The 23895-nt window shown below is 39.2% G+C and overlaps 1 long non-coding RNA gene and 3 pseudogenes across 1 annotated transcript in view; 1 reads left to right on the top strand and 3 right to left on the bottom strand.

Moving 5' to 3' along the window:
• Positions 1 to 4733, bottom strand: part of LOC146476994 (uncharacterized) — a 254304-nt gene extending 249571 nt beyond the window's left edge. Inside the window, exon 1 of the long non-coding RNA XR_014865519.1 lies at positions 3536 to 4733. This is a non-coding gene — a long non-coding RNA (uncharacterized LOC146476994). The remainder of the gene's footprint in view (positions 1 to 3535) is intronic.
• A 4103-nt stretch (positions 4734 to 8836) lies between these two features.
• On the bottom strand, positions 8837 to 9826 carry LOC146476993 (uncharacterized; annotated as a pseudogene).
• A 5930-nt stretch (positions 9827 to 15756) lies between these two features.
• On the top strand, positions 15757 to 17622 carry LOC146476992 (uncharacterized; annotated as a pseudogene).
• Positions 17623 to 19142: 1520 nt separating this feature from the next.
• The window catches only part of LOC146476990 (uncharacterized), a 31596-nt pseudogene continuing 26843 nt past the window's right edge, over positions 19143 to 23895 (bottom strand).

Raw genomic sequence — 23895 nt, 5'->3', positions numbered from 1 at the left:
CAATTAATAGATACTCGCGTGCAGATCAAACCAGATTCGTTTGCTAACGAGTACAATGCAGCTTCCTTGTAAAGGTATTGAACTTTTTTTTCAAAAGGAAGTTTTCCCTTTAAAGTGCTACTATGACCAAATATTTACCTCTTGAATTTTAAGGTTTATCACATAGAATTCTAGGAAAGATTAAAAACGCCGTTTACCGTTTCTTAATATGTGCATTGGTTCCGGAGATATTCACGTTTGAAAAATGTGTAAAATATGTAAATGAGATGACTGATGACGTCCCAAACTCAACCGAATTTTGGTCAAATATTATAAATAGAGCTATCTCAGTCAATTTACAACAGAGACGGTTGAAACCTGGCAGGCTAATAGTTCTAAAGGCAATACACCTAAGGCTAAAAAAATTCGGTTCCCATGGCAACTCACTCTTTTCCAGTCCCCTCCAACCTGATTTCAATATTTTAGTGATTTTCAGCTTGAAAAACATTAAACAAGGCCACTAACTCGACCTAACATATTTATACGCTTGCTGGATCATGCAGATGAGGCACCATTGGCAAATATCAAAATAGAATGCCAAAGATGGCCAGCAAGGCCTTAAGTATCAGGGAGGACTGGAACCCAGTATGTTGCCATGGTAACAAAACTGATAAGCTCATATTATGGAGCGCACCTAGAACAATGTCACTGCAAAGAATCAAGCATTTCTGATGCAAATTGGCTGAAATATCTTTCTCCATAATATTTGACCAAAATTCTGTTGAGTTTCTGACGTCATCACTCGGCTAATTTGCATATTTTAAAAACTTGAATATCCCTGGAACAAAAAGAGATATTTGAAAATAGTAAACAGCATTCTTCACGTACAGACTACTTGTTTATGTTTTAAAATGGCTCAGATTAGAAAGACACGATTTTCGTCATAGTAGCATTTTAATAATTTCAAATGGCTGCTAACAAACTGCAGAAACTGGAGCTTTCATGCGTTAACATTACCATACCGCAAAAAAAGGGGGGAGGGTCGGGAGGCAACTCACGACTTTTACCTCATGTCAAAATGCTGCTTGTTCCAATAATTTTTTCTTTTTCTCTGAAGGGTAGGTTATGCTTTGGAAGGATAACGTTTTCACTGATCAAATGCGATTTTTGCCGAACCTAACACCTATTTTATAGGTCAACTCCAAAACAATAAGTTCAACTGTTGATTCAGCCGGTCGAACTTTACATGTGCCTAATTCGTGGCGAAAAGAAATAAAATCTTACTGCCCCTTAAAATAGGGAAATGAACTAAAAGAAGTAAAATTCACCAAGGCTGGAAACTGTTGTTTTGATTTTTGTGTGAGTGTTCTGTTATGGCAAGGAGACAGCTGAGGGGATCATGATCTTGATATCTGGACAAAGTAACGCCATAAATTTTTAAAAAAACATTACCATTTCTTTATGCATATAAAGAGAAGCAACTTTTTAGAAGACGGTTTTAAACTGTCCAGTTTCAGTCTAAAAACATCTACTGAAGGGGAATGCTGGTAAACGTCGTTACTTCTGTGAGCTGTCCGCACAGGCGCAAAAACCCACTAAATGGCCAATCAGAAGGGCGGTTATATTGAAAAATATAGCTTCGGCACATGTTAACCTGCGTGACAGGCATTTGAAAGGAAAGGGAAAGGCTAGGTCGGCTAGGCACACGTGAAATGCTGGGTTCAGAAAAGTTCGAAGCCATATTTTTTGACACTGAGAACTTTTTTGAGGTCGACTGCCGGTCAAGGTTGTCAAAACACTAGGAAAAATCCAGCTGATATAAACTATCATATGTTGATTAAGGTAAGTCAAGCGATCCTGGGATGATTTCATTTTCTGAGCCCAGCGTAAACCAAGCACTCAACTTTACATCTATAAAGCATTTCAGAATTGCGAGACTTTTCTGTTTTGAAAACCTTGATCGGCCATACCTCAGTGAAAAGGATTGAAAATTTCGCGCTGCTTAAACCAGCGGCAAGCCAAGTCTCTCCAACTCCTCGCATTCAGACTAGATATACTTAGTTCATAGTTTCATTAGAGTTTTCATTTTCCAGCCTTGCAACATGGAATGGTCTGAAAAAATTCCCCATTTCGTGAATCTGAAAACAACATTTTTCCCCTTCCAGTTTAGCGCATTATTGTCAATACTGTTGTGAGAGCCCATAACTAATAGGAAGTTTCCCGGGCTTTCTTGTAAATTAATGCTTAAAGGGGATACCTTCTTTTGAGAAAGGACAGATCTTAGCGGTGATTAGGAAGGTCAAGCAATTGTTTGTTTGCAGAACTTTAGGTCGCCTTTTTTTGTCTTTACTAGCGGGAAGATCCTAGTACTACGAAATTCCAAACAAAGTGTACAACATGTACGTTTTGCATATTAAGTGAATACTGAAAAATATATCCTGCTAGGATGGTCCGCCTACGAATTTTCATCCACCGATGTAAACTAACGCTGGTATAAATCAAGCCTATAAATTAGTTTTCAACGCACACCGAAGACATGGATCATTTTGGCTTGCAAATAAAAAAAAAAAGGGCCATGATAACAATCAGTCGGAAATATTATTTTAAAAAAGAAGCACATCTTACCTGACTTAATCGTAAGCTGAAACGAAGGTGAGAAATGAAATGCTCGGCAAATAACTACCAAATACAGAAAAAAATAACTAGAGACGAAAGAAATCTTTTGGTTGCTGAAGGCTGCTGAATTTGCTGGCGTTTACGAAACACGTGTGTCCCAGCCTGTGAACAACAGAATAATTTCCCGTCGTACTGGAAATACGTCTGCTGTTCGCAGGCTACGTGTGCCATGGTGTGTTTGTGTGGTATCTGGAGTGACGGTGACATTGATTGATTGATTGATATGAGATCATGAGACGACCAACACCTGATTTTCAGACGATCCAGATCACTAAGACTTTTTTTTTAAGATCGTCTAGATTGATACCGAGTCGGAATGGGACTGATAGTCTTTACACAAGAGCCATTATGACTTAGAGATAATCTTAGTATAGTAATTTTAGATACTTCAAGTAATTGAAATGAAACTTCACAGACCAGGCGATGCTTTCAAAAAATGTGGTTACCGTATCTCCCTAATTGGCTTTGTTTAACGTGCAGAAATGGGGTAACTTGTCAACCATGTCCGTCCAGTGTCTTCTTGTAGTGAAAAAAGAAATACTTGCCCCGAAAATCGTTAGCCTGCATGTAGAGACCCCTGATTTCACGGACTGGTGATCGATTGAAAAGTGAAAATTACTTTGACAACATCGTCTTATTATCGTACTGTCGACATACACACATGTAATGTCTCGATGAGCGTTTGGAAATTTCTGCTGTCATTTACTGTTCAAGCTGCAGAACATTGATAATTCCGGAGGAATTTCTCTTTACGTATCGAGAAAAATCAGCAAATAAAAACGCTAAAACAAGCATACCAGGACACCATTTCCGGTGTTGGTAATCAGTCAATCAAATCTTTGGATATAAAGCATAGCGCGTTTCTACTCCCCCTTACTACCGTAGTTATTCGGTTATAAGGCGCACGGTTTTTTCAAGAAAAATCTCTCTTTGGGTGGCAAGTTAGTGCTAAAATTGGGGTGCGTCTTATAGCCAAGTATTTTCACGTAACAAAATTTTAAGATCACAATTTGAGAAGAACGTACAGTTTAAAAAACACAAGGAAAAGACACTTGTTGTTGGTCATTGACTTTTATAGATTTGGTGGTTCTGAAAAGAACCGGGGTGGCTCTGAAAAGAGCGGTTGTGGTGGTTGTTGTTTTTTGTCTAGTCTCGGCTAGTCTTCCTGCTCACTGTCCGTGTCGAACTCGTTCTCTAACTGGTCGTCTGCTTCATCAGCTCCAGCTCCTTCTTCTTCCCACACAGCTTCATCCTCGGTGCCGTCCTTAGCGTTTGAAATTCCACAGGACTTGAAGGAGTTGGCGACTAAATCGGCGGGTATCTCTTGCCAAGCGTTGTGTATCCACTGTAAAACAAGTTCTTTACTTGGCGCTCGCTTTTTCCCCGACGGAGTGTAAGTAAACAGACCGTTCACCATCCAAGCCTGATATTGAGAGCGTACCTTGTTCTTAAACGGCTTGTTAATACATTTGTCAAGGGGCTGCAATACGGGTGTAAGTCCGCCAGGGATGACGGCGACGTCGACATTTCGCCTGGCCAGAAGATCTTTTACGCCCTCCGTCAAGGGACCACGAAACGAGTAGAGCTTTTTGGTCTGCGGTGTAGCGAAGATTGCGTCTAATCCACTCCTTTATTCTTATGAATTAAAAAAAGAATACTGCCTTTAGAGACCTTTAGAATACTAAACGACTTCAAGAGAAAAGCAAACAAATGAAAATTTGCATACGTGCTTAACAGCACGTGCTAAGTAACATGATATCCATGACAACAACACAGTTTCGAATTCCGAGAATCGTCTATGTCGCTCGCTCGAAAAGTTCCTTCTCTGAATAAACAGTGTGGAGATAAAACATACCTTCTTCGTCCATCCAGCCTTTCTTGTGCACTGAAATTTGCATCCTTGGTGGCGTGTTGATATTCAGCTGCCGAACACCTTTGAATATGACTTTCGGTGAGAGTTTTTCGCCGTTCGCTTTCACTGTCAGAGCAACCGTGAAACTTTGCTTGTCGGCGCCGCATGACAACACTGGGACTGTTCTGCTCCCGGTGTTATCATTTATTATTATTACAGGTGTGAACTTTTAGCTTTTGTTTTTACGTATATCATTAAATGTGTGACTTTTTCACTTTTGTTTACGTTAACAAAAAGACTTCACATGCCAATTGTGTAAGGATAATTGTTCTCAGATTCATCAGATCCTTCTGTTAACTCTCAATTGTTTGGTGCGTCTTATAACCGAGTATTTTCACGTAATTTTCAGTCTGAGAACTTAGCTTGATTAAATTGCTAAGTTTGGGGTGCGTCTTATAACCGAGTGCGCCTTATAACCGAATAACTACGGTAATAACAATCGTCTCAATATATCTTTGGGAGTTAACAGAAGTTCGTCGCGTTTCTTCTGCAACTGAACTTGCTCCGAAACGCTTGCTATGCATGCTAGTTTCCACTTTGAAAGGCGTAATTTTCAGGAAATCATAAATAGAAAATTTGACGAATTCTGCGTGAGTGAATATATTACTTATCTAAAGAGTTCCATTGTCAAGTTGTGAAACCAACAAACAGTTTTTCCGGAAACCGTTATTCCTGTAGCCGCGACATCAGTCTCTTTTATAATAGTTCTTTAATGCAATGCAATGCAATGCATTGGTTAACAAGGAGATTGGCAGTGCTCCCTACTCCAGCCATTCCTTAAACGTAGTCAGGCAAAATTATTGTTGTTGTTTTTTAAACGTCATTTATTTCTTTAAGGATTTATTTAATGAAATGATGATATGGAACTCTTGACTCTCCAAGAAAAGATTACCTCATTGAGCATGTTGAACGTCATATATTTCAGAGTTTTTCAACCTTTTCAATACTACATGTAGCGAAAACTTCCTGTCACGGATGACTCGTGCCCGTGTTCCCATTGCGCTTTATAGTTGTCTTTGAGCCCATCTGAAAAAACTCAACAAACACAGTGTTCATGAATGCCTCTTGTGTGGAATTTTGACGCCCGACGAGATGGCAAAAAAAAATTCTCGTAGTCGCAGAAACCTTTCCTGGCGAAGTTGTTATTTACTACGTTTTGAATCTTTTTTTATGTCTCTCCACGGTCATAACAACAACAAAATAAACTGTTTATAATTGGGAGCAGGGCCGGTCGAACAAAACCAACAATGTCTTCATAAACAGTCCATTGTTTACAACTTGCACTGAATGGATATTGCTGAAAAAATCAAGCCGGCATATAACGGAAAATTAAAATATTATGTAAAGAGAATAATTCATGATTCCCAATTTTTACTGAAAACCACATTTGTGAAGCTTTCATCTCCAGTTTCACTCAAAATTTGTCCAAGGCTTTCATCTTGCTTCTTACCTCGAACAGAAAACTTATTTTTTACAACAGTTTTAAACCACATACCCAATCTATGGATACTATAGAAATCTTCTCCACAGCCGGATCTGCTATTAATAATTTTCCCCTAGGTAACAATGTGAGGTAATCATCGCCGACTTCACTTGTTGAAACCAGCAGGGAGATACACTGTAGAGATATCTAGATTCCCCAATAGTTATAAATTTGTTCTTTTGTCAAACTAATATATGTAGTTGAAAAAAGAATGTAATGTCAAATGGAAATCGTGAATTGTGGATTATATTTTCAAATTTCCCAAGACTAAAAGGACATGCATCATCTTCTTCCACATCGACATTCCCACTTCTTTCTGCTAAGGGATTTTCTATGTCCCTTTTGTTAACGCATCTTGGGCGCGCTTAAGTTTGGTGTAGGCGCCATCTAACAGGAGCTTCTTCCTCTCATACGCTTTTGAGTATTTTCTCCTGTCAACCAAAGTTTGTGCTGCCTGAGAGGCTTCCTGAACCTCTTCCACCTCTTGATCAATGCCTTCTACTGCGTGATGAGCGGCCGACATCCTCTCCACGTTTTTACTGATGGTGTCCTTTTTCTGAGTTCCGAGTTTCTTTCCTGCGACGTCATCTTTACGAAAAAGAACTTTCTCCTCATCCAGAAGCTTTTTCACGTCGGACTCAAACGTGGACGTCTTACGCAGCGTCCAGGAAACGTCAATTAAACCACTCAGCACCGTCTTTGATTAATTTCTAGTTTTTTTGTTTTGGGCCAGTTGCTCTGCCTTGTCATTCCAAAACTGGCGTCATTTCTTTTCCATTCCGGTTGCTGATTTGATCTCCTTTGGCGAATATATTTTCATATTATTCGTCTTGGCGTGATAGTAGGGCGTCTGCATCAGAACATCATTCACAGATTTAGTTTTTTCCTCTTGTTCTGCAACTGCCAAAAAGTTCAATATACGTTTTACCGTCATGATAATGTAATGTATGCCATGTTTCCTTAAAAGTGCGATTAATTGGTATTACCGCACAGGATTTTTGAATTCGTCTGCGTAGCAGATGCGGAAAGGATTTGTGAGGAGGCTAAGAAATGAGAAGAAATTATTCGCCTGAGAAGAACAACTGACTAACAGGGAAACACGATGTGCCTTCCCTCGTTTCCTTTAATGCTCTGCGCTAAGCGCGGTGACATTGTTTCCCACTTTTTAAATTATCTTCGCACTTGCCAAGCAGACTAATCTAAAATCTAAACTTGATTAAAGAAGATTACCAGATCCTGGTACTCGCATACGCACTTGTTTCAGCAGTCAAGCAATTGATGTCCTCTTCTGACCCCATTTCTGTGTTCGGCAACTTCGTGCCAGCTTGTAGGAGGTTCCTCTGCTTTGCTTTCGTCCAGAACTACACTGAAGTGGGCGGGATGCTCTTTAGTTGCTTCCTTAGGGGAAGCATCAGCAGAGCTTTGTGTAGATGCTGTGCCTGGATTTGCAATCCAGTCTTTACCGAGAACAAAAGAACTGGCCTTTCCGTACTTTACCAGACTTTTGTCATCATCAACTTCTGTGCCATCGTACTCCTCAAATAAGAAACATTCTTCCTATTCTTCGAGGCATAATTTTTTCTTACCTGAGGAAAATAAGATTTCACAAATGAACAGCACTATAAGTATTTAAAAACTGTGTAAGGTAAAAAATATTGAGCTTGTGTTGGCTAAGTTAATTGGGCTCGCTTGGGTTACTATTGTCGGCACCTGCTTGGAATTCCTCCTCTTGTTGATAGAAATCAGAAACACCCAGTTGTAAACAGTATTAGTTCCTGGCCACTTTTGAAAGCAAAATTTAAATGAAATGAAACAATATAATGCCAGGTCAGGCGAAGAAGAAGCTCAATTAGCATTGTCATGTTAAATCATGGATGATGCTATAGTGTACCTTTGGCGATAATTTCTCTAAGAGAATTTGCTACTACTGCTTTCCTCTTTGTTGTTGAGACATCGCACACTTTAAGCAAAGGCATCGTTCTTGAAGAAGGCAATATTAATCACAAGTAATTTCCAGATAAGCGTAAATTTGTTAGCGCGAACCACTATACAATGAACGAGACCGTCTCACAGAGTCTGCGGATTTTTGACACATGAACGAGCTAATTACGTCTTTGGCGGAACTGTCAAAACTTCACATTTGACAGAAATGACGTCTTTGAAACGAATCTATCTTTTTGTTGAGGGTCGAAGGTCGGGGGTTCCATGTCCAGGGTAGAGGGTATCATCAAGGGTAACATTTTTTTATTTTATTTTTTTTTTTTTTTGGATAAAAAAAATAGTATGTGGACATTCGGTCGGCTTGTCACCACACAGTTAGAAAACATATACTTTCCATGAAATGTTGGAAAATCTGGGGCGGGGGGGTTGAATTTTGTTCTACCCTGTGAACATAGCGGGGAGTATTATATAGCCTTCACTTTTATTTCTTGTTGGTGGGTCTTGTTTTATGTCTGTCATTTTTAGTTTGAGTGGCGGGCTTAGATTAGTCGCTCTGTTTAACTCAGGGCCGTCACGTTTCACTTCGTGTATTTCTATTATTTTTGGACGATCGCTTAAAAAGGATTTTAGTTTATCGGGAGTTAGCATAATCGTCTGAAATAACTGGTCTTTATTTAGTAAACTTGTTTATACACAGTAAATCTGAAAAGCATGTGCGATGGCGTGATACAGTGCGCACTACGCATGCGCAAACTATGTACTTTCCGGATTGGATTGGACTGGATATCACATTTCTTCCTTTTTCTGGGATAGTCCCTTTCTTAACTAAGGTCCTATAGAAAACTGTCAAATGTTCTTGGCTGATAACTCAACTGGAAATAAGGACAATGGAGAATGTCCAATGTTCAATGAAAATGTTCAAAATCCACCTGACAGAAATGCTCAATGTTCAAATGTTCAATCAGTGTTCAAATGTTCAATCAATGGAAACGTTCAATGTTTGAACTCAAACATAGTCCTTCAAATAAGTTGGTCGCTGTTGGTTGCACTTGGGTCTGGCTTCGGGTACTGGTGTCTTTCGTGAATTGCTCAGCTCTGCCCCGTTGCTGTTGTTACTCTCGGCTAGTTGGTTTTTGTCAGGTAACGTCTTCCCCAGATCTGGTTGAGGGCTGACATTTTGAAAAATTTGCTGTCTCCATTCCTCAGAATTTGATTCTCCTTCCTTGTCTACAAACTCCTCGTCAGGGTCGTTCTCGATCAGTGCATTTGCGAGCTTGAATTGGCTTGCATCACGGTACACGTCCTGTCATACTTGAACCGTCAATTTGAGTTATGGTGTAGAATGCCGGTTCAAAAGCTGTTGCCCACTTATTTGTCTTCTTTTGCTTTAGTAGAACGTGATCTCCAATGGTGAAGTTATGCTGTTTAGTGTTCTTGTTCTGAGCATTCTGTTTGGTCTTCTGTTTATACTCCTTATCCCTTTTGTTGACAGCTGAGTCACAAGCGCTTTCATGGTTGCTCTCTCTAGTCTGATGGTCTAGCTTGGTCCTCACTTGTCTGTTCATCAAGGCTTCATATGGTGTTACTACTGTAGCAGGATGTGGGGTGGAGCGATAGCCTGTCAACATTTCTTGAATGGCAGCATTGCTATCCCCGCCTTGGAGGTGAGCAATCTGTTCTGTCTTGTTGAGGAGCTTCATGAAACTTTCAGCTTCGCCATTTGCACGAGCATGCTCTGGGGTCACACGATGGTGGTGGAATCCTTCTGTCTTGGGAAACTCTGCAAATTCTTTGGAATTGAACGGTGGTTCGTTGTCTGATTCTAGCTGTCTAGGGGTGCCATGGGTGGCGAATATGGTTTTCAGCCTGTCCTTGGTGGGTCGGAAAGCTGGTGAGTGTGTCTTCGAGACTTCAGGGTACCTTGTTCTTTTGTCTATGGCTAGCAGGTTGTAGTGGCCGTCAGGGTACGGTCCTCCGAAGTCTACGGCTACAACGTCCCAAGGTTTCTTCGGTGTTTCTGTGCTCTTGATTGGTTCTGTTCGGTGTTGTCTCGTAGTCACCTGGCATCTTGGAATGTCCCAAAAGATCCTGTAGATTGCTTCGTCAAAGAGGTCTTGTGACGACTTTGCTCCGAAGATTAGACGCTTTGGCCTCATGTTCCCCCACGGGGTGCTGAAGGTAGCGATCTTCCTGGATTCTGGGTCAAGTAGGAGTTGGTGATATCTTTGCTTCATATCGAGCTTGGAGAAGACAGTGCAGTTATGGAACTTGTACATGAAATCTTCCACTACAGTGCTTTGGGTTATCCTGTTTCTTTCCATGAACTGGTTGGGTATGAAACTTTCACCTTCGCCATTTGCACGAGCATGCTCTGGGGTCACACGATGGTGGTGGAATCCTTCTGTCTTGGGAAACTCTGCAAATTCTTTGGAATTGAACGGTGGTCCGTTGTCTGATTCTAGCTGTCTTGGGGTGCCATGGGTGGCGAATATGGTTTTCAGCCTGTCCTTGGTGGGTCGGAAAGCTGGTGAGTGTCTTCGAGACTTCAGGGTACCTTGTTCTTTTGTCTATGGCTAGCAGGTTGTAGTGGCCGTCAGGGTACGGTCCTCCGAAGTCTACGGCTACAACGTCCCAAGGTTTCTTCGGTGTTTCTGTGCTCTTGATTGGTTCTATTCGGTGTTGTCTCGTAGTCACCTGCCATCTTGGAATGTCCCCAAAGATCCTGTAGATTGCTTCGTCAAAGAGGTCTTGTGACGACTTTGCTCCGAAGATTAGACGCTTTGGCCTCATGTTCCCCCACGGGGTGCTGAAGGTAGCGATCTTCCTGGATTCTGGGTCAAGTAGGAGTTGGTGATATCTTTGCTTCATATCGAGCTTGGAGAAGACAGTGCAGTTATGGAACTTGTACATGAAATCTTCCACTACAGTGCTTTGGGTTATCCTGTCTCTTTCCATGAACTGGTTGGGTATCCTGAGGTCCACGCTGGCTCTGATCCTGTGTGGTTCCAGGCCTCCTTTGTCTAGTTCACTGAACTTTGGCTTTGGCTGGACCACTAGTGGTGAACATAATGTCACAGGTTCCCCTTCAGGTACCTCTTCAAATATCTCTTCTTCTAAGCACTGCTCCAACCATTTCTTGAGTGGCTCTTGCAGGTAGTATGCAACTGGTCTTGGCTTCTGGGCTACTGGTACTGCCTCTGGTCTCATGCTGAACTTTGCATAGAAATCTTGACCATTCTTGTTGTCTCTAATCTTTCCGATGCCCTGGAAAACGTGGCTGTATCTGTCAGCAATGTCTTTGATTTCGGTACTCAGAACTTCATCTTCCTTAACAGCTTTGATGTCTGACATTTCTTCGTGGATTCTTAGGTCGTTCTTCTCAGCGAATGTTCCATCTTCCCTGACTTGCAACATCCCGAGTTCTTGCAGGGTGTCTTTGCCGATGAGTGGAGGGGAGTTGCAATCTTGCAACAGTTCCACAAGTTTTGTTCCTGATTGTCGCTGTAAACTCTCCTTTCATAGACAATTCACTCTGTAAAGTGTTCAGCTTTGTTCTGCTGGATGCTAGTGTTGGTTTTGTACTGGCATGGTTTGTCAGTGCTTTGAATGGATGTTTGTCGAAAACATTGACTTCCGCTCCGCTATCAGGGTCTACTTCTACATCGACATTGTTTATCTTCACTATCAGGGTTCTATCCTTGTCATCGGATTTAATCTTCTTGACTTGCTTCAAGTGTCGAACTGCTTGACAGGAGAACTCATCGTCAGAGCTTGTTGAGCTGTCCGGTGACTCTTCAGTGGTTCGTTTGATGTGGCGCTGCTGTTTGTCATTGTCTGATTTTCCCAGTTCAGGTTTATGCTGTTGGCCTTTCTTGCTGTCCCTGGGTGTATCAGCTCTACACACTGTTGCAAAGTGGTTGAATCTCTGGTATTTTGAACATTTCTTCCCGTATGCAGGACAGTTTTTCCCTTTTGGATGAGTGCCTACTTGTCCACAGGATCCACAGGGTTGCTTCTTCTGGTAACCTGATCTGCTCCGAGGCAGTTGCCATTCTCTGGGTCGTCTATTCAACTTCTTTACATCTTCGGGAATTTTAATGTCACTTAGTTGAAGTGAAGTGTCCTCCATTTGGGCAGCTTCGGTGAGGAATTGTGTCAAATTCCATTTCTTGTTGATGGCTTTCTGAATTAGCGTATGATTGTGCGTCGTTTGGATGAGGTGTTCCAGGATTCGGTCGTCGCAATTTGTTCCGAATTTGCACTCGTTGCCTTTCTCTCTCACTCGAGCAGCATAAGCTACGGTTGTTTCTCCGTGTGTTGGTTTCATCTTGAGGAATAAATACCTTGCGTATTGTTTTTTTTTCTTCGGTTTGAAGTAATCATTTAGCTTCTTTCTCAGCTTCTCATAATCGTTCATTGCATCAGTTGGGTTTGGGAGGCTCTTCTCAAGCCGGGCAATTTCTTTCCCTCCGTAGATGATCAATGCATCTTTCTTATCGATAGGATCCGTAATCTTGAAATATCGGAACTCTCGTTCGATTTCTTCGATCCAATCGTCCCATGCTCTACCAGTATTTATCTGGTCGTCCCCAGGAATGAATGGTGAGGCCCTGAGGTTTCTTGTTTCCATAATAATCCGCACTGTAGCAGGTTCGGCGGGAGCTTGGTGTTCTTCATGTTCTTCATTTCCATTCATGATTCTCTGCTGTTGTGAAAACGAGTTACGCGTAAATATGTTCTAAACGAGGGAATCTTTCATCTAGCCACTGTTGCTGGGCTTCTTCTTCTTTTGCTACTGTTTTCTCCTCGTTTCTCTTCGTTTAATCCTTGTCGCCAATGAAATAACTGGTCTTTATTTAGTAAACTCGTTTCAACAGAGTAAATCTGAAAAGCATGTGCGATGGCGTGATACAGTGCGCACTACGCATGCTCAAGCTATGTACTTTCCGGATTGGACTGGACTGGATATTACATCGTCTACTTCGATCTGATCGCTGTTCATGAATAAAAGCTCACCTTTTCGAGCAAAATAGGAAATAGTTGCTGAAGCCGTAGTGAAAGAGTTTTTGCTGCAATGAGACACCTCTGATTTTAAAATTAGTTTCGCCAAATGACTTCCTATTATCACACTACCGCCATCAACTGCGCCATCAAGTTATTCTGACTGCACCGACAAGGGTTGGCTTTGCGTTCCCTTTGTGTTTCAGTTTTCTGCAGTGATATACTTTTTGAGATGCAGAAAGTTGATAATTGAAGGAGTATATATTTGCGGGGCAACTTGGCCATAGCATCAACCATCTAAATTATTATTCTGCGCACCTACGTACCTATTGTAGGTCACGGTTTCCGGTGACGGTGATTGGCTGATTGGCGATGACTTGCATAAAAATTTCATGCCCAGGATCTACTTTAAAGCACAACAATTCCAACGCGTACAAGATAGCAAAATAAGAATCGGTGAAATATCCATATTCAAACTACCCCACTGAATGCATATAAGGCAGAGAAAAGGCAGACGTGACTAAAATATTAGGCAAAGGCATGGGTAGCACTTGGCAAATTATTTGAAGGATTTGTTTACCTTGCGTTAAGAATCTATTATCGGGGCACATTGCCAACTGCGACCCTTAGTTTTCAAGTTGGAAAAAACTTTGAAAATCGGAAAATACATCAAAGACGCTGTAGTGCTTGGGTGGAGTAGGTAGATTTTGGAAAACTCGAGCTAAACAATAGGAATCACGGCGGTAACTGTCAGCGCTTGTCAGGGAAACGTGATCAATGTGAAACACGGTCAGTTTGAAGATCTTTGAAACAATCGCAGAAATTTTCTCTGACCTTTGGGCTTTCGTTGTGAACCGACTGGGCTGCTACTACTCTTCGCCATTTCAACGTTTTTATGAAAACCCTACTCAGGCAAGCAATTCACAAGCTCATAATCCTTCGCCATTTCAACGTTTTTACGGGAACTTTTTACAGGCGAGCCAATTACAGTCTACCCATCTACCCGGGCAAGTACAGTCAGAGGCTTGTTATTCTCCGAGAACTTACCCTCACCCCCACCCTTACCCTCACCCTCACCCTTACTCTCACTCTCGGAGTTACCCTTACCCCCAAGCACTTTATTTTCTTTATCTCTACCATCCTCCTGAAACTGGAAAAGGAGGAAAACGATCTTATGATTGGACGACAAAGAGTAGTTCTCAATGTGTCAAAACAACGACAATTGACTCCCACTAGTAACTACTGGTGTGACGGAAAAGGTTCTTTGCTTTCAACGAATTCGAATGTTCACGTAATATTTTAATTCAACAGCAACAACATATTTAAAAAAAGTTACCCTTGACGGTACCCTCGACCCTTGACAAAAAGATAGACTCCTTACTCCTTTGAAACTGTTGTTTTGTTGAAGCTGTTGTTGTGAGTAATTGGACGTTTTAAAATAAAGCCTAACGACTACTTCACATTGCAATTTAGCAAAAAAAAATACAACAAAAACAAAATAAAGGCCTCTAAATGAAACAAACATTTAAATTTATGTATCCTTTTTTGTATGTCTATTGTTGCGTAGACACCCACCGATTTCAACGCGACTCAACGCATGTGATTTGCAATTTTCACTCATCATTGCCATTCCCAGTCCCTTTTCCATTTTCGGGTACAGCACAGAGCACAAGGATGAAGACCGATGGCCGATGATGATCCCTCAGAAATTCACCTTCACTGGGAGCCCCCCTCAAAAAATCTCATCCATAGGAGGGGTGTGGATATTAAATGGAATGGCCCCTTTCGAAGAGCGTTCTTGGGGGAGAGGCAGAGAATGTTGTGGTTTGCGAATATTAAATAAAGTTTATTCAGTTCCAAAAACATGAGTAAAGTGCAAACTCGCCTTTTGTGTGTTTTGGTGTGAGTTCAGTCTAATTATTTTGCAGGACATAAAGCCTGATTCTCAGATGGTCCGAGGTCACCCGGTGAAACTTAATAAGTTAAACATTTCAAAACACTACTGAATTTTTCGTCGGATAAAAGACGGACGATTTCAATTAGTGTAAATCGTAATTGATAAAGCTTTCTAAATTTAAACTCAACCTCTCCTCGATTTGGCATCTGAAATTTACCGAACATGGAATGTCTTAGCCATTGGAACAGTTCGGTACACTCAAAAAATCGAATAGATAGAAGGAAAAGAAAAAAATTCGAGTCCAAAGGACTGACATTTATTTTATAACAAGATAATGTAGCTTACCTCTCCCCTCAATGATTGGGATGGTTGCTAAAAACCTTCCATTTTGCTCAGGCTGCAGATGTATTTGACATGTATCTCGCTTGCTTTCAGATCCTCGCAATTTACATTTACATGTAAAATGCTTTATACACTTTTGTCTGAATCAAAATAAAGGCATGCAAACAGCAACATTTCTAAAACTTTTTTTAAATCCTTGAAGAGATCTTAAAAAGACTGAGGAAGAAGCGATCACTTCTCACAAGCCTCAAAGGAATACGGTAACTGCAATTGCACTGTTTCGCGGGTGCACATTGAAAATACGGTTAACACTCCAAGCGCCAAAAATTAGTAAACGTAACCGTCAAGTGATCTCGAAACCAATGAAAAATGAATTTAAACAATAAGACTTATCTGCAACATGTCTCCTATGGCATTTGATTGATAAAACTGCGTGCTAGGAATCAAAACAACGCATCGCCGTACGTGCAGTGTGTGACGTACATTGATCTTGGAATCAAATTTTGCGGTCCGTCAAGTAGCATGATGACCATAATACCATATGCAGGTGTGTTTATAAACAACCCTGTTCGTGCTTTATTTATATTCCTTGACACTGTAAGAGCTAGTCTTAACATTGTCTTTGCGATCAATTTCATTGACAAGAAACCAAACGTACCTTGACTGGCTCTTTCCAATCTCGTGTCAGGCTCTTATCAGGCCCATGCCTAGCTACTTATTAAATTTATTAAATTTGGAAAAGTAATTTGAGGTTGTTTGGCTCTTGTTCTGTTCCTGTAAGTGTATTGTGCGGCTGCCATGACCCAGACACGAGCGTAACATTTGTCTGGCTTATTAGCTTGGAGCCAGACATTTTTTTTGCTCGGTTCTTGTTTTGCTGATGTTTGGTTCTATCAACGGTATTCCCGCCAAGGTCAGGCCGGATTCCGCCTCTGTCAGGTCCGAAATTTTCGTACGGGAAGCGTTTAATCTTGTAGCGTCAAAATTCGGCATACAGGCTTGAAATTCGCATCAGCAACTAGCAATATCGAAGTTAATTGAAAGGAATAAGGATATTTTCGTTAACTTGCCGATTGGCTTCGGAAAATCTCTGATTTTTCAAGCTTTGCCGTTAGTCATCGACCACGTGTCAATTCAACCAGGCCACATTTGTGTTGTTGTGTCGCCTTTGCTCACTCTAGTGGATGATCAATTGGAGTATTTGAGAGGCAAGGGAGCTACAGCGGCGAGTTACATCGGAGTAAATCATTTCTGTGGTATCATGGCATGCTTTTAAATCATGTGGACGGAGACATTAAGTTGTTCATTAAATCAACTGATTGTCGAAGAAAAGCAATTCTGGAACACTTTGACAATGACAATGAAAGGTCTCTTTTGAAACATCTCTGCTGTGATAATTGCGCCAATAACTGTGACTGTGGATTGGCTTCGGAAAATCTCTGATTTTTCAAGCTTTGCCGTTAGTCATCGACCACGTGTCAATTCAACCAGGCCACATTTGTGTTGTTGTGTCGCCTTTGCTCACTCTAGTGGATGATCAATTGGAGTATTTGAGAGGCAAGGGAGCTACAGCGGCGAGTTACATCGGAGTAAATCATTTCTGTGGTATCATGGCATGCTTTTAAATCATGTGGACGGAGACATTAAGTTGTTCATTAAATCAACTGATTGTCGAAGAAAAGCAATTCTGGAACACTTTGACAATGACAATGAAAGGTCTCTTTTGAAACATCTCTGCTGTGATAATTGCGCCAATAACTGTGACTGTGGTTTGCCAGAATGCAAAACTTCACTTCAGTATCCTGTGTCTGTAGATGCAAAGAGTCGCAGAAGTTCAAGCAGGACAAGAGATATTCAACCACTACAGAAGGAGCATGTAAAAAGATGCCTAATAAAGTATCACAAGTCGCTCTTAGTTGATTTTGTAGGCGTGGCTGCAAATCCAAATCTCAAAATATTGACCAATGTTCAATTCATGCTTGGATTTAGAGATCTTCAAATTTCACAGGTTCTTGATAACCTGGAGCACATCTTTGAAATGTCAGATGTTTACAGAACTGTGGAAATCTGGCATAAAGGCATGCACAAGAGATTATCCGAGTAATTTGTGAAACTTTTCATGACACAAATGTCAACAGCAATGATGCTTATGATGTCGATGATGAGGAGGATGATGACGACAATGTTGTTTTTAGTGAGGATCTACTTGACAAATGGAGTGATATTTTACTTGATGATGAACTGTTTGAAATGGTCATGGACAACATCTCACTTTCCCAGATGGATACAAGTTCTTTCCTTGGAAATCAGCCCAATGATTCATGTGATGTAGATATCGTTGATGGTGACAATGATTTGCTTACAGCTTTTGGGGGAATATCTGGTGTGTAGTTATTTATTATTAATAAGTAATTAATATTAAGTGGACATTTAATTGACCCTATTCAGGATTAGTAAATTACTGGATTATCCAGTATCCTAAACTTCCCCACCCCTTCCCCAAAATAAAAAAGTTTCGACAACGTTGTAGAATATTGTTAGCTTTTTTTTGTAAGAGATTCTTGTAGACGATTTAATTGAGTATTATTGTCATAATTTATAGATGATAACAATTATGTAGCCTTGTGCTTTGGCCAATCCAATTATGTAAGTAAATGGTATTCACTTTAGTTTAAGTTAAGCAAGCGCACATAACCCAGACTAGAAAATCGTATTTTCACCTACACACAGTTGTGAATTTCCATTGCTTGCCTAAAACCAGGGTCTGGGACACTGATCAGAGGCCTTAGTGACAAAACAACCTTAACCTATCAATATCTAAATTTAGGATCTGCATCCAATCAGATCCTTTGGATTTTGCAATAAATGTTAGTTTGCGGATTTGTTATTCACAGACCCTTAAAGTAATCATGTGTTCTTCATTCTAATTTTTTTTCAAGAAAATCTCTATCTTATTAGTCTCCTTCGCAGCCGCTTGGGCTGGTGTGACGCAATGCTCCTCATCCCCATGGCCTCAATGGCAACAAAGGAGAGCAATATCTTATTGAATATTATTAATTGAGTAAAAGAATGGTAGATCAACAAAAACAAAAGATAGTTGTAATTCAGTAAACAATCAAACAGATCAATATAAATAACTGAAGGGTTATTCAGTGGCTGTCAGCTAAATCTATATGCATTTTTCTTAAAAACATTTACAAGGTATGATAAATGTAGGGGTTAGTATCTGTGTACTGCATATCTTTTGTGGTTCAATTTTACAGTATGTCTATTTAAATGAGTAGAAGTGTTTTATCAAGTTTAAACAAAGCCAAGTGTTTTAGACTTGACAAAACACAGACTGCAAGATGTCTGATTTCGATTAATTCAGTAAGAAGATGACCACTAGAAAAACTTTGCCATGTTTTAGCAGATTTAAAAATGCTCAACAAGCAACATCCTTTGTATTTTTTCACGAATTGTTAGCAAGTCTTTGACCCATGGATTAAAGTTTTGAGGACTTTCTTTTGGGTTTAGTAATGCAGGATGAGCATGAAACAAGAAAATTAATTTCAAAGGAAAGCATAATATAACAATAATTATTGTTTAATACTTTCACTCAACATAACGAGGACTGTGATTGGTGATTGTCCCTGACCAGATGCAATTCCCCAGTTGTTGCCCTGTCAGGTTTTTTTTTTTTTGCTGTGACTGTTGAAGGAAAAAGTCTTAATATCTAACAAAGCAGTTAATGTATGGTCCCTTGGGAAACTAGTTAGTTTTGTTTTCCCTCAAGTCCTGATGTTTCCCGAGACAAAGCACTCGATGGGAAACAAAACTAACTGTTTCCCCTGGAACCATACATTAAGTGTAATTATTACTTATGGGGAAAAGATTGGGGTTTTGAAAGAAAGATTCCTCAATGAAATGATTCATCTAGCACGTGAGCCCAAGCGGATATTCCTTTTGTGCTTGTTGACCCGCTTATACAGACTTGATAGATCCAGGTCTTCAAGTCTGTCCCTCTTAAAGTCATTGAACGTTTGGTAGTGCCGCCCATCAGTTTCTGTGAAAACATCCTAGTCAACAGCCCTGTTCACAAGTTCTACTATGTCTTTATCAGGTGAACCTTCTGGATGCTTGCCTGAGTGGGTTTGTCTGTTCAAAGTACCATCAAGTTTGCCTAAAACAGTCCGTGTTGCATTCTCTGCTTTGCACACTCGAGAAATTGCAGACTCTGTCAAATTAGGCCCCAAATTTCTAATCCCTTGCCCAACAAAATTGTTTATGTGTTCCATGTCTTCATCAAGGGGGATATTTGCCCCTTTCACACCGTGATTGTTCACAAATCGGTTCCAAATAAACCGCTCCCTGTCCCTCTTTGACAACAAGGCATGAACTAAGAAAAATTGGTATAAAATGTCAAGTGCATATTTGGTGCTATGTGATTTATCAGCTCTACAATAGAGAAGAAAGTATTTATACTGCCGCATGACTTGTGGACCGTCACCTTCCTTTATAGCATCAAGGAAATTGAAAAATAACATGGCATCAGTCATAAGAGCAAAGTTATAATTGTAGACATCATCACCGTTGTGTTGTTTGTCTAAGGATGGTGAAGGCATAGTAGTGGTAAGCTCAACAGGAGGTTCATCAGCAACAAATGGTGGATCATGAGAAAGTTCATGAGTATTCCTTCTATTCTTATATTTGTATTTCTTGTCACATCCAGGAAACCTACATGGAAACTTGTTATCATCTGTAAGGTCTTGTTGTTGCAACTACTGCTGTTTTTTTTTTTTTTCAGCAGTAAGGATGCGGTACACCAAATTACTACTGTCTTGAGAAATGAGACAATCAACCGCCTTGGCAGCAAGCTCATGCAGCAATTCGAGTTTCTTTGATTTTTGGAGGTTTTCAATATTGGAAGGGAGAACAAACTTGGATGGTTTCCCTCTTTTGTTCTCAAATCCCAACACATTCATGGCAGCAGCAATAACCCTGGACTTCAACACTGTTGATAAGAAATCCCTGTCTGCTCTGTATGCTGACTTGACATTACTGCAAACATTTCTCCTCTTTATCACTGTTCGGTCTGCAAGCATGGTACACTGGTCAACAGCTGAAGAGCCACTATAGAATCTTGAGTTGATCAACTAAAAAATAATAATAATAGTAGTGAGTTGTTTATTGGTTCTAGACCATTTTTCAAACATATGCCACTTTTACCCCCGATTTCACCCATGATTATCGCTTAATTCAGCCCAATTCATCAATTTTGAATTTTCATAAACATCACATTATTTGACCCCAACTCAACTATCATCAATGCCTTTTTCAAGCCCTTTAATACAATATTTGATTTCCAAGACCACTGGCTTGATATACTTTGATACAACCGATTTTACAACTTATTGTATACATCTTTGTGTTGCTTTTTTGGTTCAGTCATTGGTGTTTAGCCTCTTGTTACACCTTGAATCATCTATGATTTTGAAAATGAGTTGGAAACATTCAAGGCTTAAACGTTTGGCACGTATATAAATTATGATGAAAAAGAATAATCTAAAATACGAAAACGCTAATATGGATTCTTCGGCTGGTAAGAATTCATTATCGACAAATCCAGTCAAAAATTATATTATTGATGAGGATAAAGTATATTACATACATCCAATATACACGAATTATGCAGCATCAGCAGATGGATATGTTATTAAAAACTTGAGAATATTGGAACCAACAAAAGGAAGATTAAGAATGAATGGATACTTGGACACATGTGTTTATCACCAACAGATGTCAACAAGACGATTTTCTCATCGAATGGTTTTTGAATCTGTTAATCAACAAATAATACCTGATGGTTATCAAATACATCACATCAATTGTGATAAACAAGATAACTCGATTGATAATCTGAACCTGTGACCATGCAATATGAAGGCTTAAAACGAATAGGTAAAACACCTCCAAAACCACAAGATGTTTCATTAAAACATGACATGTTTTATCAACATCCCATTTACACCAATTATTCTGCTAATGAAATGGGTCAAATTTATAATGAAAAAACTAATAGTTTCAAATGGTTATAAACATTCAATGGGTTATTTGATGACCACATTGTCACAAATTGGATTGCCATGCAAACACATTCTTGTCCATAGATTTATTTGTGAGTGTATTGAAGGTCAAATTCCTCCCAATTATCAAATAAACCATATTGATTCAAATAGACAAAATAATTGTATATTCAATCTTGAATTAGTTACTCGTTCAGAAAATGTAAAACATGCTCATGAAGCCAAGAACAATTATTTTGAAAATGATTATACAAAATTGAACAAAATACAATCAATAAATTAATGAATCAAAACCTTGAAGATGATGATGATTATGAGTTTTCTAATGATGAAAAAAGGATAATTGATAAGATGTACTATGGAATGTGTCATCAAATAAAAAGCAATCAATTTTGGTAATTTTTAACGTCCAGAGTATTCAGTGAGTATTCTGGTCGTATGGCCAGAACAAAAGAAACACGCAATAGGAGCCGATCCAGTACTCCCTCGACGCAAAATCTGGATATGAATGTTGCCGCCAGTCTGCATTCATCATCGCCAAAGCTGGTATCGCTAAAAGGTCCATCTGTTGCCTCCTCATTGGAAAATTCAGATAAATTACAAAATAACCGCACATTGAAAAATAATATAACATATAATATTATGAATAAAAATAATTTATCTAATTTAACAAAAGATCAATGAGTAGATTTATTGATTAAACGTATTGCTCCGAAACCTGCACCTTGCGGTAAGTGGAGAAAACAAGAAACTACAACTCCAACTCCATTACCAGGAAGAAATAAATATATTCCAATACCATATCCAAGAAAGTCTGTCAAACAGATGGTACAAGATTATGAAAATAAGATTATTGAACCACCAGCTCCATTTGCTGATAAGCCTAAACCTTGGCCAAGAAATAATATTATTCCTCCAAAACAATTCATGGATAAGCCTGTCCCTGCTCCAAGAACGAAAAAGATTGCTCCAACACCATTACCCAGAACTGAAATAACTGAAACTGCAAGAGCATTTCAAGGATTCACCAAATCTTATCAAGTTGGAATTAAAAATGATAAAGACTGCCTGGTTCAACTTAATACAACCAGATTAGCCGTTGCACATTTTATGAAACAATTATTACCACGAATGAAAGGTTTGAAATTTATTGAAACTTTGACAATCACTTTTGAACAACAAAGAGGAAATCAAATCGTTTCCAGAACTGGATATTTCAATAGTAAACCCAAAACAATTATTAATGTTGATGATTTAACACCCTTTTTGGATGTTAATGTTGAACAAATCATGGAAGATATTCACAAATGGATCAGTCAAGGCTCAGCTTGGTTAATCAAATCAATCAATGGTCATTTTATCAATATCATCCAATATGAACCACTTGCTGGCAGCTCATATATTAAACTTCCAACGGAACTACAAAATCCAAAACATGGTATTATTAATCCACAGAATAAAGACAATGAATGGTTCAGATGGTGTCATATTAGACATTTGAATCCACGAAATAACAACCCACAAAGAATAAAAAAAACTGATAAATCATTTGGTAAACAATTGAATTATGATGGCATTGAATTTCCTGTTTCCATCAAACAATATAACAAAATTGAAACCCAAAACAGTATTAACATCAATGTATTCGGTTATGAAAACAAGCAGCCTTATCAAATTTATATTTCAAAAGAACAGTTTGATGATGTCTCGAATTTGCTGCTGATTTCTGAAAATGAAAACACACATTATTGTCTTATCAAAGATTTTAATAGATTCATGTTTCGTCACACAAAAAAACGAAAATAAGAAACACGTTTGTATGCATTGTTTGCAATGTTTCTCATCTGAAAGAGTGTTACTGAATCCCAAAGAAATATGTCTGGAAATTAATGGAAAACAAGCTGTTAAAATATCTGAAATTGGATCCAAAATTGATTTCAAAAACTTTAAGAAACAATTGCAAGTTCCATTTGTGATATATGCTGATTTTGAAGCCATCACTGAACCAATTCATGGTTGCCAACCATCCAACCAAAAATCATTTACTGAAGCATATCAAAAACATACTGATTGTGGTTATGGATACAAAGTTGTTTGCTGTTATGATGATAAATATACCAAACCAATTCAATATTATCGAGGAAAAAAAGCGGTTTACAAATTTATGGAATCCATGCTGAATGAAGTCAAAGACTGCAAAAAAATTCTGAAAACAAAGTTTAATAAACCATTAAAAATGACTCCAGATGATGAAAATGACTTTCAAACAGCAACTTCTTGCCACATCTGTGGAAATAAATACATTGAATCAGATGTAAGAGTCAGGGATCATTGTCATGTTACTGGAAAATATCGTGGTTCAGCTCATAAATCATGTAATTTGAATTTTCAATTAACAGATAAAATCCCAGTTATTTTCCATAATTTGAAAGGATATGATAGCCATTTTATTATGCAAGAAATTGGATCAATCATTGAAAATAATACTTTCACAGACAAAAAAGGACGAACCAAAAAGCATAAAATCAATTTTATACCACATAATATGGAGAAATATATGGCATTCATGTTGGGCAATCATTTGGCATTCATTGATAGT

Source organism: Pavona decussata, unplaced genomic scaffold (assembly GCF_977016875.1).
Source record: "Pavona decussata unplaced genomic scaffold, jaPavDecu1.1 SCAFFOLD_72, whole genome shotgun sequence".
Classification (NCBI taxonomy): domain Eukaryota; kingdom Metazoa; phylum Cnidaria; class Anthozoa; order Scleractinia; family Agariciidae; genus Pavona; species Pavona decussata.
The sequence above is the reverse complement of the archived record's forward strand: the minus strand, read 5'-3'. Positions and strand labels throughout refer to the sequence as shown.